Raw genomic sequence first — 14,236 nt, forward strand, 5'->3', positions numbered from 1 at the left:
TCATAAATCTAACAGTTCATCCTAATTAATTCTCGAATATCACATCCTCCTATTTGAATCATGTCGTTGATAAACTACCAATATTTCAAGTCTTTTTCTCCCAGTAGTTCTTTCGCTTACCTTTCTTTACCTTTCCTCGAATTCACCATGGCAAGCATCTCAAATTTTCTTTTACAAAAATTTAAACTTCTTTTATTCACGTTAGGAACTATTTCACAGTCATTTCCATCAATCTTATTAATAATGAAGGCCACACCCTTCTTCTTAATTTTAATCAAAATATTAAACAATGCGCTGTTTCTTAACTACGTACTTGTAAGAGTCCCTTCAATTTTGAAGTATGTTCATTGTATAGTCGTGCATAAATTGTGTTGAATTTTTTTATAATTGACTTGAAAAATATAAAATGGAAGGAAAATAAATGAAGTCGAAAATTCAACGGTGCAAAATTTAATTTATATGCTCCACACATTCAAAGAAAGTTCCTGTAACGATACAATAATATTAATTCTACAATATCATACATATGTAGCTTATTATAAATATATAAATATAATAACATTAAATTCTGACTGATCACTGACTGTGATTTAACAATGAGAAAAATCATTCAAAATTTTAATTGGTGATGCTATGGGTCTGTCTCATGATCGCTCTGTTAGCAATTAATAATATACAGCTGCTATAACAAATAAATATCAACCAACACACGTATGCATTATTGATGTACATTAATTTATTTTGGCTTAATACAAAACTAGCCATTTATTCTTTAATATTTTTATTTATATACTTAAACAAAACTTCGTTCCAATTTGAATATTTTTGTTCAAATTTTTAATTATTTTTTTCTATGTTCTAATTGAATTTTATTAAATAGTTAAATTAATCAAATAAAATATGTTATTTGTTTTAATTATACATATTTACTTTCAATAAATCGTAAAATTCAAGATATTTTATATTTGAGGTCAATGGTACAATTAAAGAATATTGACATATTGAATTTAGTTTATTTAACTATTTAATAATCGAATGAAAACACATTATATTTTCTAAATTTTAAATCAAAAGTATCAAAAATGAAGACGACTTTACTACACTCATTTGTATTTGAAAACTTCATTCGAACGATCCTAGTAATATTGACTTTACACGGGATTAAATTAACATCTTTTTTCCATATCCCTTCTTAAATGTTTTATTCTTTATCTTTAGTAATGTGCAATCAATTATTTGGCATCTTTCCTTATTCTCCTCTTCTTATTTCTTTTTTAAAGATCTAAGGGATAGTGTTGATTAATTTTTGAATTGCTTAGTTAAAAAATAATTAATGTATTTCAATATTTTTAAATGAAATATTCTTATAATTTGGGAACCAAGTTTATATTAAGCCCCTTTTTTTCTTTTTATTTTCTCAAGTGCCCATTTTAATAAGGATAGGTAGATTCCATCCCCATGTTAGGGTATTTAGTATCATGAGTTGGCTTGAGGTACGCATGTTTTTTCTAGAAAGACATGAAAAAAGAACACACGTGTAAAGACTTAATTTATTGTTATTTAAATAGAGGTAAAGGAATGAAAATTAAAAAAAATTATTGTGAAGGGAACTAAAACTTTGGAAACAAAAACTGGGGAGGCTATTTTGTAAAATACATGCTCAAAGAGATTTATGATATTATTTTTATCTCAAGTAAGATAATAATTCAGACATACCTATTTTCAAAATAACTTATGTTCCCAACCAAGTCTTGATAGTACAAGATATGATGAGTGAGGAGATACCAAAATAATCTAAAGCATAAATAGTCATATGTGATAGATTTACCTAATTTCAATGAAGCAAATAGTGATTAAATCAAATGAGGGTTTTATGATTTTAACAAATCTCATAATTTTAAATATTTTATATCTGTTTAATTACTTTATTAGAAGAACTATCAAATTCAAGCTATACGGATACGATCAAATTTATAAAAGCAATTAATCTTATGTGACATGATTTTAAATTAATTTGCACCTTAAAACACATATGGAACACAAATATGTGTTTCTTAAAGTTTCATCCTCCCCTTTTTCTTTTGTTTGCTAGGGGACAAAAAATTGGTTGTACGGTTATCACATGGGACTACCATAATCTAAGGGAACTACAAGCGTGGCTTTGTGGATTAATTTTAGGGACTTGTTGGACTCTTTGTAATTTTTTAATTATTATTTGTTTTTTGTTAAGTTTTAATTAAGAGTTGAGATAATTAAATAAATATTTAATGTTGTATTGCAATTTGCATTCATGGACGATAGAAAAATACACATAATAAAATGAATGATATTATTAGTGCAAAATTATTGCATTGCGTAAGGAAATCTTAATTTTCACCTAACTAATATGTCGTACAAGCTTCTCTACCCTACATTTCTTTTCCTTAGTAATTTTGTTTTATAATCTTTTATTAGGTATCGACAAGCATTAATCAACAAAACATCCTTATTACAGTATTGATTATTAGTAAAGTTGCTATCATTTGAAAGTAGTTGGAGATTCAAAAAAAAGGGGGATTAGTTTGATCTAGCACTTAAATGTGATTAATCACTTAATAATACCATTTAATTTTCATCTTGTTATTTGATAATTCTTGGTGATTGCCACTAATATAAGGTATTACTCTACTTTGTAGCTGAAAGTCCTCTTGATATAATCCAACTTGAAGAGATTAAAAGGTATATTAATGAATGATGCTTGAGTTCTTTTACTTTCATCCATTTATTCTCTTTTACCAAAACAAAATACTTTCTTTAGTTTATTTTGATACGGCCATCATTTAATAAACATACTTTTTCATTAGTTAATATGAATACTATTATAACAATATATAAAAAATATAAATAGTAATTATTATTTCTTAAGAAATATATATAACTGTAACAAGCGTTTGTAAAATTAGAGAGATTGAGGGACCCATATATATATATATATATATATTTGGATGTACATCAAATCTTGGAATCTACACTACAACTACTTGATTTTACTTTTCTTAAAATACTTCCAATATTATGGCAAGATATTGGGGTTGGTTAGAAACATTGATCAGATCTATTTGTTTGTTTGTTTTTCAAGAATTGTGATCTATTTTTTCACCTAAAAAATAAGATTTGGTCAGTAAAATTATTTATTGTCTTTTTACAAATTTATTTTATATTTTACATCTCTTTTAATTTTCAAGAGATTTTTATCTTTAATTACCTATAAAAGATCTAAAAATAACACATAAAAGATTCAAAACAATCATTTTCTTTTAGAATGGTTAATACATTTTTATTAAAATATGTGTGTTTAGATAAAGCAGTAATGTCATAATGAAAAAAAAGAAGATATTTAATTATTGAATCACGTGTGCTACATTGCATCAAGATTAAAGAAGAATAAGGACCACTCAACATAGATGAAACAACACTGTCCTACCAACCAGTGGCGCTGTCGATTAGTATTATTTATTTTCCTGTAGCAAAATAGTCCTATAAATTTGTCTTACCTATAAATAATAATATATTTTCATATGATAATGATAAATGGGATACTTGGATATAAATTTAACAGCGATGTTCAATTTGTCTGGCGAAAGCTCTAAAAATATTATGTTGATATGACCAAATTTGTTAATCTCGGAGAATCTTAGAAATCGAGTTGGTTGGTTATCTGCACTTTTCGAAGTTGATGAGAGTTTTATTCGATCTCAATTTTATAATTTTTCTCTATCCCTTTCGCTACCCTCAATTTTTATTTATTTTATTTTTTTAAAAAAAATTGATCAACAATTTCATTTTCGTCCTACAAATCCAATTAATTACTAGAAAATTATTTTAAAGACCACTGTTATATTATGATATTTTGATGATTTAACAAACTGAGGGATCAAGTAGAGGTACCTCATGCCCGAGTGGCTTTGGTCTGGGACAAGTCAATGGACAACAATTGTAAAGTTGCCACATCTGATATGGTAGGTGAGCACGACCGTTTAAGGGCATAACTCTCAATTAATGGGAGACTACTAGTTTTTTTGTCCATCCTATATTGGATATGAATGACACGAAATTAATAACCTTAGTTTTACATAACAAGAATATCAAAAAGCAAAAGTCATTCTCATAAGAAAGAATAAGCTCTAATGAACAACAAGGACCTGAGTGATTTGTAGTAAAGTTTCAAGTTGTTCGTTGAAAGTTGTTTTGTCTGCTCGTTTATTGTAAGATCTATTCCTAAGCTATAAACAAACATAGATCATTTCATTTGTAACTACAGTGAAGTTGAGTTCATGGCTAGAGTTAGTCGTGGTGTGTTTGATTGAAGTCTATATTAACTAGAGGTAATTAATATAGTGGGCAATAGAGTTGTTGCATAGTTTTGTACAAGTTGGAGGGTGAAGAGTTCAATTGTGATTTTAGTAGTTTGTAGTCACGTGTTGCTTGAAGATAATGGAAGTTGTTGAGAAATATTGTATGACAGGTAGTGGTTTTATCCTCCCTTGAGTAAGAAGATTTCCATGTAAGCGTCCTTGTTCATTACTTTAAGTTGTTTGTTCTTCACCGTTCTTAAAATTGTCAAGAGGCATGCTTGAAGTGGACTCATACAAGTTAACAATTGGTATCAGAGTTTGTACTATCTATACGGTTAACACCCAGAGAGGATCATGCTCAAATGATTGCCTCACCAAATTTGAAAGAAGGACAATCTACCATAGGACCCCCGATTCAATGACCAGTACTATGACTGGTGGAAGACTAGGATGCATGACTACATTATGACTGAAAATATGAACTTTGGGACATTATCCTTGATAGACCACACATTTCTATGAATGAACGGAAGGAAAGTGATGTGACTTGAGTTGTTCCTAAAACTTGAAGGGAGTATAATGAAGTTGATAGAAAGAAGATGGAGTAAAGTTTGAGAAAGTCCCTTTGAGTATTTTCGAGGAGTCTTCTACAATAACTTTTAAATTGGTTCAAGACCCAAGTAAGTGAGCATGAGAAGGAGGATAATGTTTAATGATACTACATTATCATTGAGATCCTAGAGTCAAGTCGTTCATGTCCATAATTCCGCATGAACTCCATAACTTGATTTTCTTTGAGATGAGTAGTATCTTCAAGTTCTAGGTCTTGAGTATTAAGCTTCTAATCATCCTAATCATAGGACTACTACATGTTACCCATGAAGATCCTTGAATTAAGTAATTCATACCCATAAGGCCACGTGAATCCTATGACTCAAGCATTCTTGAGATGAGAAGTATCATTGAGTCATTGATTTGAGTAGTTCATGCTCATTATTCTACATGCTCCGAGTCGATCATTGTTGAGATGAGTAGTATTATTGACTCCTTGAGTTCTGGAGTTGTTGAGATACAAGCATTGAGTTCAATGCATTGTTATTGAAAACCTTAAATTGAGTCGTTCATGTCTTTAATTAGGCATGAACCCTAATTTAGTAATTTTTTTTGTATAAATTTTTGTAAAACTTGCTTTAAAGACTTGAGCACTGAGTTGAGAAAGAGTAAAGTTGAGTTTATTTTCTTCAAAATGATATATGAGAAATACGTTTTCCCAGGAGTAAATGTTTTTATATTTAAGAAGAGAGAAAAGACCGATTTCCAAAGAGTTCATGTGCAGTTTTCAGAAATAATTTGAGTAATAATCTCAAAGTTGATGAAGAGGAAATGTTTTTAAAACATAATAAGCAAAGTTATATTTTGGGAGTAGTTTTGAACACCGATATGGGGAGAGTTCTAACAACTCACAACCCCCATAAATCATGTAGCTAACGTGGGTAGAAAGGGTCATACTTTTTAGATGATTCCTTATTGCTTTTTAGTGTAGACTAGTGTATCCACTTAGGGGTCGTTTGGTACAAAGATTCATAACGCATGGATTAGTAATGCAGGGATTAGTAATGCAGGGATAAGTAGTGCAGGGATTAGTAATGCAGGGTTTATTTTTATCAAGTGTTTGGTTCATTTTTTCCCACCTCATCTTGTGTTTGGATTATAGATCTATAAAAAGCTTCTTTCCAATTATACCCTTGAATTATTATGTAATTGGATCAAGATAGATAATTGTTGGACAATATTATTTTCATAACCTTCTAACTAGCTATGGGAAGAACAATTTAGTTGTCTTGTTTGTTATTTTTTCCACTTGAATTATTTGAGGATAAATAGTTGTCATCTTAATAAATTGATCACTCATAAAAGGTCATTTTTCAATTAAAAAAAGATAAACCATCTACTTTCAAAATCGAGAAAGTGGTCAACAACGGTAAAATTGAATAAACCATCTACATGGACACATAAAATTGCAAGTTTTAGTTTTAATATGTATGTAAATTTTTTAAATTGTTTAAAATATAAATAATTAGAAAACCAAGCAAAATAATAATAATAATAATATATATATATAATAATATATATATATATATATATATATATACACACACACACACACATTCAATTTAGATCACAAACTTTATATACAAATATACAACTCACATTTCAAATTTGTATTGATTTATATTGGATTTATTAGTAACAAACAACTCTCTCTAAATAATTTGTAAGCCAATTTGTTTAAACAAACTTACTAATACAAATATAAATAATAAAATCAAGAAAATACACAAAATAATTGAAATGGTTTAGGATATTTTTGTCTTTACATAGCTTATCCCATGGTATTATATCCTATGTATTATTAATACCTCCAAATGGAAGGTATTAGTAATACATCCTATAATACCATGTTGGAGGTATAACTAATCCATGGATTAGTTATACATAGGCTCAAATTCCTACCAAACATAGTACTAAATAATACCTTACATAATCCATGGACTATTTCTTCTAATGCAGCCTACCAAACGACCCCTTAGTGATTAGATTCTATACCCTGGCAAAGTATAGGACAACTCTGATAGCATGGGCTAGATGTTGTGTCATCACATAGCTCATAGTGATAGTTGTTGGTTAGAGGATCTCCCACGGAGTTGCTATGTATTTTTCTTTTATATACAAACAGAGTTATTATTGTATTTTCATACAATTGAGTTATTATTGTATTTTTGCATACAACTAAGTTATTATCTATTGTTTTAAAAGCTTTCCATATATTGCATCTTTTATTGTTGCTGAGTATCTTGAGTTTGAGTTAAGTATCTTGAGTACGAATTGAGTACCTTATTGTTGAGTTGATCCCTCTATCTCTGAGTTGAGTTAAACTATGTTTCATTGAGTTGAATATCTTATTCCTAAGTTGATCCCTATTTCTCTTAGTTGAGTTGAACTATATTTTGTTGTGTTGGGTATCTTATTGTTGAGTTGAGTATCTTATTTCTGAGTTGAGGGGAACTATATTTCTCGAAGTTGAGTTGAATTATGTTTAACTGAGTTGAGTATCGTATTGCTAAGTTGAGTATCTTAATTTTGAGTTGAACCCTATTTCTTTGAGTTGAGTTGAACTATATTCCACTGAGTTGAGTATCTTATTTTTGAGTTTAGGCCTATTTCTCTGAGTTGAGGGGAACTATGTTTCATTGAGTTGAGTTGAGAAAAGGTAAGTATATTTCTTTTCCATTAGTTCAAGCTTATGTTTATGCTTTAGAATTTCCCTTACATGCTCGTACATTCAATGTATTGACGTCATTTGGCTTTGATCATTTTATGATGTATATACAAGTATTGAGGGTCATCAACAGAAACTTCGTGAATGACTTATAGTTTCAGTCCAGCTTTGGTGATCCTTCATATATTCCAGAGGATCTCACCTTTACCTTACAGTTAGTGTGAGATCTCATGGATCTTGTCCCGATATCCTTCTGTAATAGTATAGGCTTCATAGATTGATAAAGTTGAGTAGTTTCAATATGTATCTTTTGTGAGTTGGTTTTACAAATTTTGAGTTCATCTATTGAGTATTGTTCGTATATTTTAAAGTTGAGTATTTGAGTTATTGAGTTTATTTCAGTTTTAAGCTTTTGTATGCTTGCAGGATGAAGATTTGCTTGGGGGACCAACATGATTCTCGAGTGCCGGCTATGTCCATGGTGTAGACTCGAATTGTGACAAAAGACTTTTCCAAAGCTGTTGAAGGTGATAAAATAAAAATAAAGGGACAAGGTCTCTGACAATTTTGAAAGGAGAGTTGCAGTTGATTATGTCGTCAAAAGAGCTTTTTGGTGTTTATGGAGATATATCAATTGATTCTGATGAACTTGAGGACCCATATGACACTTTCATGATTGCAGTGAAAGATAATGAAGATGTTTTTGGCCCATTTTATCTTATGGATAAATCAGAAGATAAATCAGATAAAGAGGTAACCTTACTTAATCTCAAAAAAAATCTAAACATCTACTCCACCAAGAAATTGAAAAGGCTAGCTAGTGTCCCAATTAGCTAACTTCATGAAGTGACGGATGAAAATGATCTTTAAAATTATAAGGTCCCTAATATATTCAAAAAGAGAGTTGCAGCTGATTATATTGTCAAAAGAGCTTTTGTTGCCCGGGGAGGTATATCAACATCAACTGATTCTAATGAACTTAAGCACCCAAATGACACTTCCATCATTGTAGTGAAAGATGATGGAGATATTTTTGACTCTTTGTGTCATATGGATAAATCAGATGAATAGGTAACCTTACTTAATCTTAAGGAAAACCTAAACTTCTACTCCATCAAGAAATTGAAAAGGCGAGCTAGTGTCCTGATTGGCTCACTTTATGAAGTGACTGCTGAAAATAATCTTTAAAGTAACAAATACATTTTTGTGTGGGGAGAATGAGAAAGTCTCTAGAATACTTAATTAAAGGCGTGTACTACGTGAGTGGATTAAAATACAGTTTGCTCAGTATTTCTCAAATAAGTTTGTCTCAGAAAAATGCATTGTTACAAACTTGATTTTTCAAAATCACAATGCTAAAAGATGTAATATATATATGTGGCTGATCTGAATATTGCTTTTGGAGATGACCTGACTTACCTCAGTGTTCAGAGTGAAAAAGTTAACCTGTGGCACAGAAGAGTTAGTCATGTTAGTGCATAACTTCCTGGCAAACTTGTGTCAATATACCTGGTCTATGGACTACCAAAGTCAATTTTGTAAATGAAAAAGTTTGTGATGCATGTGTAGAGGAAAGTAGATTAGATCCTCATATAAGCAGAAAAAACAAGTAATCATTACTAGACCACTTGAACTACTTCACATGAATCTATGTGGGCATGGATTCAAAGTATAGAAGGAAAGAAATGCATATTTTTCATTGTAGATGATTTCTCAATATTCATATTGATGATGTTTTTAAAGTCCAAGAATGAAACTTGTGATGTTTTGATGATATTTGCCAATATGATTTAGATACTAAATTACAAAATAACAGAAATCAAGTAAGACTATGGTACAGAGTTTGAGAATGTAAGAATACAAGATACTTATGTGGAACGTGGAATAGATCACAATTTCTCAGCTCCAGAACTCCTCAATATAATGGTGTGGTTGAAAAAAAGAACATAACTTTTGTAGATATTGGTTGAACTACATTGATTGATGCTGATCTTTGAAAATACTTTTAGGCTGAAGTAGTGAACAGTTCTTGGTATGTTACGAATAGATGCTTAATATGGTTAATCACCGTATGAACTATTGAACAATTGTAATCGTAAACTAAACTACAATAACGTTTTTGATTGTAAAATTTTGTTCTTAACAATGGAAATAATGATCTTGGAAAATTTGATCCTATAAGTGATCAATAGATATTTGTTGGATATTTATCAACTACCAAAGCATGTAAAGCGTGTAGCAAGAGGACATTGTGCATTGAAGAAACTGTTCATTTTACATCTATAAATATGAAGGAATTGAATATCTGAAACACAAGGGTGATGTAGAGATAGAAGAGTTTCTACAAATTCAGAGGGACAGTCTTACTGAGGAAGTCAATGTTGAATATCCAAGTTAGGAGGCTGATATTTTTAAAAAGATTGCGAAAGATGAAGAGCATAACCCGCAAGACAATTTTGAGGTAACTTGTCAAGTATAGCTGAATATACAAAATTAAAACTTGAAGAATCAGGTGCAGATCAAGTTCAACAGGTTTCAAAAGAATTAGGATGGAAGCATAAGTCATCTTGGATAATCACATTTCCCCTTTGGATTTAGGAATGCATTCTAGATCTCAAATAAGGAATCTAGTCACATTCTCAATATTTTATCCTTTATTGAACCAAAAATGTAAAGAATTCTTAAGAATATTGATTTGGTTAATTCCATGAAACAAGAATTACATTAGTTTGAACATTAGTTAATGCATTCCATGAAGGTTGTAAGAATTCTTATTGAGTTTGCTGCATACATTGCTTTCAAGCTCTTTCAAGTGCATATGAAAAGTGTCTTCTTAAATATTTATCTAAAGGAAGAAGTGTATGTCAAACAATCTCTAGATTTAGAAGATATATTGATCAACCAAAACATGCGGTCAAGTTGGATAAACCTCTGTATAGACTGAAATAGTCTTCTATAACATGGTATGAGCGAGTGCAAAAAATTCTTCTTAATAATGGGTGTGAAATGAGTATGGTAGGTGAGATAAGCTTTTTTTAGGGATACATATCAAGCAAGATCTAAACAGAACTTTTATAAGTTAAGAAAAGTACACGAGGGAGCTCCTAAAAATTTTCATATGGTTGATGCAAAATGAAAAATACTCACAAACTCTAAGATTGATGTTGATGAAACAGGTTCGAATATAAATTAAATCATATAAGGAAGAATCATTAGATTCCTCTATCTTGACAACAAAAAATATATGATATTATGTTCAATGTTGTGATGTGTGCAAGATTTCAAGCATGTCCTAAGAAATCGCATCTGAAAATTGTAAAAAGAATTTGAGATACTTGAAGAAAATTCGAGTCGTGATCCCTTTCTACCTATATAGAAACTTGTTTGACTTGGTTGGATAGGCTGATGGATACTATATTAGGTATCTGATTGACAAAAAAGTACCTTAGGAATGACTCAATTTTTGGGGTCATCTTTGTTCTCTTAGGGTACTATGAAGTATAATAAAGTTGAACTCCGATGGATAAACTACATGAAGATTTTGGAGTAATTACCCAAACTATCCGTGAACACCTATTTTTTTAACCAAATCTAAAGTGTTAGAACTTTTAATATTAAAAAAATTTCTTTTGAATATAATTTACTTCGTCATGGCGTGATTGTGACATGATTTTTCCATGTGAGAGGATCAAATTTATTTATTGTGTTATATCTATCACATATTAGTCCATGAGAGGCCAGGTTAGTGTACTTAATTGCTGGAATGATCATAGATCGAGATTGCATGTTAAACACTGTAGATGATGATTATGGATCCTTTGTGGCCTAGGTTATTGAAAATATGTGACTGATTGTGATGTTTGTGATCATGTGAAACTTACTTCATGTGAATGTTAAGCGTGTGTGAGGATCGAGAGTTTGACTGCTTTATAAATGTGATTATAATTGTGTATATCTATTTTGCTAAGTTATGGTTACTTATTCATATTTTTGTATAATTAAAGTGTTTTTAAGACATGTGTTGGCATAAAAATTTGCGAAAAGAGTAGTAGATTGGTTTATAGAGTGATAGTGAATGACTAGATGGTGAATTTGATAGTGAAAGGAGGTGGGTGACTTGAGGTAGAGTATATGGGTATGTTGTAGTAAGGGTGGTGATTGAATGTTCGAGGTTCTAACTGCATATGTATATATGTTGCATATTTCTTAGGTTATTTGCATGATATTATGTAGTGGGTTTGGGTCGATCGATAATGCTTATCAATACCTGTTGTTTGTACGGATACTACTATTGTTGTTCTACTTTGCATAATCTTGTAGCAGGATTCAATGCAGTTTCATAACTGAAGACAATGATGATCTCCAACAATTTCTACTCATAGTTCCTTGTTGTGAGAGTTGTGTCTTATTTCTTTTATAACTTGTATTCTTAGAAGCTCTTGTATCTATTTAGACTAGTTCTTTGGGGGAGCATGTAGTATGTTTCTTTACGAAGTAATTTGTTCTAAATGAAGTTAGGAGTATTGCTAGATTATGTTTTATTGATTCCCGTTTTAAAATTGGGTGGTAAGGGTTCTCTTTTTTAGATGCTAGAGTAGGTGCCCATATAGTCTGATGGGTTGAGTCATGACATACATGCATCAATTAAACCTTATATGACTAATATCTGCATAATTAAACCCTAGATAACTAATACTTACATAGCTAATGTCACGTTATAATATTTGCATGACTCTATCCAACTAAGAAACAACCCCTGAATTTTGTACAAGTCATATCATATCTGGTAGTTGATTAGGAGGTAAGTTATATATATTCATGAAAAATAGTATGCAGTGTTTGATTTACAATTTTAAATTTGCATAATGACTAATATATGTAAAAATTATGAGAATGTTTATACATTATTTTATGTAAGGAAAAAGGTGAAATAACTAATATATGAATAACTAAATCCAACATCACTACTATTTACATAAAATTATACATAAATTTTCTCATAACTAAGTTTTACATTAATAATATTTGCATATATTTCACCAACCAAATATTGATTATGTTTGTAAGAATCAGATAGTATCTCATTAGTCTAGAGTACATGCTTTAATTATGATTATTTGGATTTAGACAGTACTCAGTGTATTTGTTGGTGATCGCAACACTGAGTTTCACCATGGAAGTGAACTCGATTCAGAGCTTAAAGATGAGGGCGAAAGATGATGGACGAAAGATGAGGGACAAAGTCTGATTATCTCTCATCTTTAGGATATTTTTATCCTCTTCCCTATTTCAAATCATCTCAGCTTTTGATCACAACCAGTCTTATCTTCATCATGCTCATCTTGATCGTTCATTTGAGAATCATCACAGTTGTCCAAGGAATATTCCAGATATATTCCATTATATATGTAAATATTGTTTTTATTTATTTTCATACATTTACAATTAGTCAGTTAGCGAGAAACATATAAGAGAAGGACAACTGTTAGTATAGTAAAAAATTTAGTCCTTTTGCTTTGTATAAATGCTCATGTACAGATTGAATGAAAGCAGAACAAAAATTTTCTCAATTGCTTTCTTTCTTTTCAATATGGTATCAGAGCAATAAAATCTTCATTACGTCCCTCTTTCTTTTTCTACATTTTTTCTTGACCTCATCCTCTCATGGCTGGTGATACTGCCACATCTCAAGTTGGAGAGGCTGGAGTTTCAACTCTAGTAGATTCAACTATTCAGATCAACCAAGGCAATAATGCCTCTAATCCTTTTTATCTTCACCCATCCGATTCACCTGGAATGGTGCTTGTCAACTCAATCTTTGATGGCAAGAGCTACGGTGGCTGGCACAGGGCAGTCTTCATAGCGCTTTCTGCCAAGAACAAACTCAGCTTCATTGATGGAAGTCTTGGTGAACCTTTTATTTCTTCACCAACCTATAAGGCATGGAATCGATGCAATGATATGGTGATTTCATGGTTACTCAACTCCTTTTCTAAGGATATAGCAGAAAGTGTCTTATATTCAAAAACTGCTAAGGACATCTGGAAAGAACTTGAAGATAGGTTTGGGCAGTGCAATGGTGCAAAATTATTTCAGCTCCAAAAAGAGTTGAGTGATTTGGTACTAGGAAACTCAGATGTAGCTGGTTATTATACCAAGGTGAAAAGGATTTGGGATGAGTTGGATAGTCTTGACACTTGTGCTCATTGCACTTGTGTCTGTTCTTGTGGAGGTAAGAACATGAATCTTAAATCTCATCAAGACGTCAGGCTCATTCAGTTCCTTATTGGACTGAATGATGAATATTCTAGTGTTAGAAGCAATATCTTGATGATATCACCCTTGCCAAGGGTCAATCAAGCTCACTCATTGTTGATCCAAGATGAGAAGCAGAGAGAAATTCAGACTTTTCAACATCCAATTGAGTCAGCTATCATGGCTGCAAGACAACAATATGGGGGTAAAAAATTCAACACAGTAGAGAAGAAAAGAATTTTTGAAGGATCAAAGAATAACTTATTCTGCACTTATTGTAAGAAGACAAGGCACACAATACAGAACTGCTATAGGTTGATCGACTTCCCAGCAGATTTCAAATTTACCAAAGGAAAGAAACCTCAAG

The sequence above is a fragment of the Solanum pennellii genome, chromosome 11, assembly GCF_001406875.1.
Source record: "Solanum pennellii chromosome 11, SPENNV200".
NCBI classification, from domain to species: domain Eukaryota; kingdom Viridiplantae; phylum Streptophyta; class Magnoliopsida; order Solanales; family Solanaceae; genus Solanum; species Solanum pennellii.